The sequence below is a fragment of the Perna viridis genome, chromosome 4, assembly GCF_037379345.1.
Source record: "Perna viridis isolate PV_CMFRI_1.1 ecotype Kerala chromosome 4, ASM3737934v1, whole genome shotgun sequence".
Classification (NCBI taxonomy): Eukaryota; Metazoa; Mollusca; class Bivalvia; order Mytilida; family Mytilidae; genus Perna; species Perna viridis.
In genome coordinates this window covers 10,818,520-10,824,600 of record NC_142448.1, presented here as the reverse complement: position 1 = coordinate 10,824,600, position 6,081 = coordinate 10,818,520, and the positions used below count along the sequence as shown (strand labels likewise).

The 6,081-nt window shown below is 32.2% G+C and overlaps 1 long non-coding RNA gene across 1 annotated transcript; it reads right to left on the bottom strand.

Moving 5' to 3' along the window:
- Nucleotides 1-2,461: 2,461 nt before the first annotated feature.
- LOC148618822 (uncharacterized) lies at nt 2,462-4,798 on the bottom strand. Its single transcript, XR_015921295.1, has 3 exons — nt 4,748-4,798; nt 4,411-4,486; nt 2,462-2,746 (listed from the first exon to the last, which is right to left on the bottom strand). It is a non-coding gene; the product is annotated as an uncharacterized LOC148618822 (long non-coding RNA).
- Nucleotides 4,799-6,081: the final 1,283 nt, after the last annotated feature.

Here is a 6,081-nt window from a genome sequence, read left to right as displayed (position 1 = left end):
GTAAAGATCGGCTATCATGGTGTTGACCGAAAGTTGAATATACGTTAATAAAAGATTACAACAAAAAACAAACATATTTTTCTCCTAACACGGGGTTCATATTATTTTAACACTATCAGTATAACACAGTAAAATAAAATATGAAATTTCTACGTACTGATGCTTTGAGACAACAAAAACACAAAATAAAACACAAAATCAAAGATTGAAGTCTTAAAAGTCGCTAATCAACTTATTCAACATCCAAAATGGCACGAATGCGCTTAAATCTTGATGACCCGAACGTTTTCAATTATGAAGAATAAGAATAAACAACTGGCAATTGTTATTTACATATATCGAGGTCCTGATAATATATTTTACCTATATTTAGTCAATTGTAACGAGCCCTTGTGTTCGAAAACTGGGTAATATTATATAAATCCAATGCCAACCGATCATTTCATTTTTTAATGTGAACTTCCGGTTCTTATACAAGCAAAAAAAAAAAACAGGCATAGATATGTATATGATTTTTTTTTTAAAGAGGGACGTTGTAGGGATCATTTGGTCGCTTATGATATTGACGAGGGAACCAGATTAGGTACCAGATTATACAATTGGCAATGAATATTTGTAGATATTGGGGCCGTACTAATGTATATGACCTATATAGTCATGTAACGAGCCCTGTGCATGAATCGGAGACTGGGTATTGTTCAATGCTAACCGATCATTTCATGTCAACTTCCTGTTCTCATACAAGAAAGAAACACACGTAGAACACACTTGTATGATAATTAAGAGGTACATTTTTATCTCGTATGAAGCTAGAACTATGACGCTATGGTGGTAAGCACGGCACATATCTGCAGCATTACATGGAGTATAAGTATATAATTATGCAAATCATATGCAAATATAAACTACTTAAATTACGAGTGCTAGACGTCGCTAATATGTAATATCTTGTCAATGTTAAAAGATGATATATATGCACATGAATCACAACTAATTTTATAGAACCGAATAATTCGTCATTTTTAATGCTGAATTGTTTTAAATATACATGTATATTAGATTAAAAGTTTCATTAATAGTTTTACATTCCGTGTTGATCAAAGGAAGTAGACGTACATTCAGCGCATCTACCCAAAAGAACTTGAAATTAGGGATACTACAGACACTGTGAAGTCAGCTTTATATATTGACCTACACTTAGAGATCGACGGTAAAGGAAAAATATTGACCAAACTTTACGACAAACGTGATGACTTTTCATAAAGTATTGTCAACTTTCCTTCATCTGTGGCAACATCCCCTCAGCACCTGCATGTGGAGTTTTCATATCACAACTATATGTTATGCCAGAGCCTGCCGCAACAACTTTTTGTACCGCGCTAGACTTCTTATAATTAGGCTTCTAGAACAGGATTATGGTGCCACAAGATTGACGTCATCACTACAGAAATTTTATGGTCGTCATCATGAACTCGTGGGTCATTACCGTGTATACATCTGCACCATGAAAACTGATTTGTTCAAAGTGTCATAGTTTTCTTTTCCTCTCTTCTTCCCCGGACTTGAATTTTTATGAGCAACTTGGCGGGTGTTTCTAGAAAATCAGAGGACGCTAATCCTACCGGTGCACCTGGTCTATGCTCCCGGTTTTCAGTTGAGTCATAGTTGCTCATTTACTTTTGTTACTTTGTAAGTATTGTTTTAGTTACTTTATGTTCTTCTGTTTTTCGTGTCTGGTCTATGACCCTGGATTGCATTCTTTTGATTTCCTCTAGAATCTTGGGTCCCTTGATTACTCTTAAACACTCATAATATTTCTACGGCATCTAATGTTAATACAGTTCCTTCTTTAAAAAGTGGGGATATATATGATAATGGCATATGCTTTATTGTGATTTTCGTGTCCTTTATCTAATTTTTGTCCACTATTTCCAAGTTACATGTATCTACTACGTTTACAACATCTTGATTTTAATGACTGATTTCGTTCTTATGTCAGTAGTGTTTGACACGTGTCGCGGAACTACATTGATGTTGCTATAACATTCCTGAATTATACTAACTTGTAATATGGCGGGTGCTGCTAGCGGGGCAAGACGTGCTTACCCTTTTAGAGCACCTGATGCAACTCCTGTTGTTTTCCTTATCTTCAGTTTTTTGTGTGTAATATTTTAAAGTCGGTTCCCTGTGTATGTAGATCATCTCTATTTCATGTGACCACAAAAAGGCTTTTTTTTCATTTTGACATATTTGGACCATCTCACTGCTGACGCTTCGGTTTTTTTTTCAGCCAATATTATTTTCTTGTCCGCACCTGTGACGCATATGGCAAGTTAAGCTTGTTTATTTTCGCTTTTTAAAATACAGCAATTTAGTCCGTATCTCAGTTCATAAGTTTTCGCCTGACCGAACCTGTCATCGATTTTTGATCTTAGAACGGAAAAAAGTAAAGGGGATAAAATTGAAGTATCCTTTTTTAATCAATTTTCAATGTACATTGTATTTAAGTCTGGCATTAGGTGATAAAACAAGAACAAGAAGACGTAGCATTTTCATTACGCTTTTCTTTATTTCTCTCCAATTCATCCTACGTATGCATTTCCACATTTAGAGCAACAGCATTCCTTATTATCGATGCAGCCGTGATTAACACTACAACCGTTTTTCTTACATATGAGTCTACAAGATGAATAACCACAACCATTACGTTCGTAACAAGTTTCATCATCGGTCATAACTGGGTAATCTGACAATCAAAATACAAATTAAGATTACAGTTACAAAGATATCGTCTCACTTATTTTTGATAGTAATCCCAATATATACAAATAATATGGCGTTGCTTAAATGTTTTCATAAAATAAAATTGCCAAAGTACTTTAATCGCACCGCTGTCCTAATTCAGGAATTTCTGGCCTCTGAATGTCTGTTTTGTTTTCACGTTTAGTTTATTTTTTTTTTATGACAGTTGAGTATATAGGGGCAATTATTACGCTGTACCTGTGTATAATAATGTTTTGGAACCAGCTGCAGCCTGCCCTGTTGTATGCCGATTGCCTCGTCGACCATTGAAGACAAGTGGGTGGCCTTGGGTTGGCATTTTTCATCGCGATGGGGTTGTTGTCATACACATCATACCTATTCTCGTTATATATTGTACGTATATCTTATCTTTTTTGCTATTTTAGTTATATTAAAACATTACTTCCGGACGTATTTATTCTGCACCCCGATAACTTCCATGTGCGTGTTGTCACAGAGATCCCTGCTTCCTTGACGGGTTCGCCACAACATGAGGTGTGTTCGTTATAATTAAATCTGATGAATTTAAAAAATAAGGGCAACTACTGTTTAAAAATTTGTTTAAAAAAAGAGTTTTGTATTGATTAATCACTTTTATTTTTTTTAAATGCACTTTTAAAGCATTAAAACTGTATATGGTTGCTTAGTCATTCAAGGGAATAGCTAACTTTAAGTCATTTCATCCAAAACTGCTTAGCTCCAATTGTGAACAATTGAATTTTGTTGACCTAAATAAATAAATGGTCGTATCTTAGGATCTTATTTGGTAAATTTGGGTACGCTAAAACAAAGTGAATTTCAATCTTTTAATCAATACACTTTTAAAAGGCTTCAATCATACTTTTAATCAAAGACTAAAGAAAAGAGTTGGTTTTTAGCAAACCAAAAAAAATGATAGATAGAATAACCTTAAAATACATGTGTGAAGCAAATATGTGCTGCTTATCACTGATATAGGCATGCATGATTTAATCTCATGTTCATTTTGATTACTAGCTATTTTTACTATATTTATAGCTTAATTAGCTATTCATACCATACATTTGGTATGTTTACGTGTAAAGACAATATTTTGTATATGTACATCAAAGTGCATTTCTGCAATTGAACAGCCAACATAAGGTTAAATTCTGACTTTAGCTCATAAGAAATAAAATTAAACGAGCACGTGTTCATGCATGCATCATATATCGTGGTGTAAGGTATCCATGATAATTACAATGAAAGTACCGTTTCTGTTTATTCGCCCTAATCATTACTCACATTAACCAATTACCTAAATAAAAGAAGTAGCCCAGCTGACAATTGAAGTTTAGTTCTTCATTTGTTATTTCAATGCCTAATTCAGTATATTTATATAAAAAAAATAATATTATTTAGTTATTAAAGCTTAGATTTTACTACTATTTAACAATTTGAGATCTATAATTAACCAGGTTAAACTAACTGCGCAGATTAAATTAACTAAATGAACTTTTAACTGTTTTTGTTTTTCTTTTTTTATTAAAAGAGACAGTAATTCCATTTTCTTCATTAATATAACACTGTTTCCAATTAGTATTTATAAAATAAATGGCAAAAATGTTCCAGATAACTAAATTGTCTTACCAGCACAACAAGCTCCAAGGACAAGGACAGTCAGGAAAAGTCGGATCATTTTAGAATCTGTAATGTATTTGGCTTTCTGAAATTAAAATACCGCTTATTTTAAATTTACCTGCATAATAGACGAGAGTGCATAATATCAATGACTTTTCTTCCCAAATGTTTAGTATAAAGACTCATGTCGAAGAATCACTTGACCTACTTAGACGATGTTTGGAACTGAACACTGACACTACCATTCTGTAGTGTTTACATCGACTGTATATTCTAGAAAAGTTGTTAGAATTTCTATCATTCTTTAAATAACAGAAATATTTTTTTAAATTGCATATAAACTTACAATGTTAGTCGATGTAAATTGTATGGACTGAGTGAAACCCCTAACGTACCTGGTGTTTATAACTCATATGTTTTTTGTTTTTGTTTTTTGTTTTTGTTCTAAAAAAAACTTTTCGTTTGATGTAGTAGTTTGAGTTAGTTTGAAGGATTACTTACTCGGAGGCTTTATTCATTACTAAATAAACGGCTTAGTATGGTTACAATCTATCAAACGTAGCAAACTATTCGTATCATATCAAGTTAAATATGTAAATATTTATATCTATTCATTATACCACATATGGTAGTGTACCCAACATAATGATGAAATAACTTAATTATAACTAATTGAATCTTTCAATTTTCGTATTTACATTGGATATGGTCACTTGATTTACTATTATATTAATTTGTTTTGTAATTCATATGAAAAGAAAGTTTTAACGGTTAAAGATTTCCTTCTGTTAATAAGGTAATTAAATTCTAAAGGCGTCCTAGTATTAGAATTTAATACATCATGAATATATCTTTTAAGTATAGTTTTAGAAACTCAATCAGTGGGTGGCAGATGCTAAATTTTGTTTTAATTCTTTTTCATCCATTAAGGATAAAAAAAACTTAATATATTAAATAGGAAGCACAAAAAAAAACTAAAAATAAAGTGAATTAACTCTTTGATCTGTTTATAAGTTTAGTTGAATTGTTGGGAAACTGTGAACTCTGAGTTATCTCTTTCCATATATAAATATCCTTGTTCTTTCTGACATCATACTGAGCTTAACATTCTATTGGAACAAAATAATTTGTTCAAATGTGAAAGGCAAGTTTTAATCCAAATCTCATTTACATTTGTTGCTTTGTACGTATAATTTGGGTTATTTTTTTATGTTCTTCGTGGTGTGTGTCTGTTTTCTCTTTCTGGCATTTGTCCTTGGATTACATTTTATTGATTTCCGCTATAATCTTGGTTCCCTTGATTACTGTCTCAGATTAAGTACTGAAAATATCTAGAAGCACTAGACTACCACCAAATGTTTTCCTCCTTACTTGGAACATTCTAACACATGCCGAGGGTTTTCAAATCAGACATCATACTCATTCCTATGACCAGATGGCTCCTATTTTGTTATCAATCACATATAATTGATGACCTATCATAAAACGTTTGTAACAGTTTGTATTCCTGTTAATAATTAACGTGGAAAATAATCGTACATAAAGCTTTACAAAAACAAAATTATTAAAGCAAAGAAAAAAAATCGAAAACAAAAGAACAAAAACAAAAGTACGGAATCAAGTGGTATACCTCATACAAAACCTTATGAAATGAGACCTGAAGGTATGAGTATGTACTAA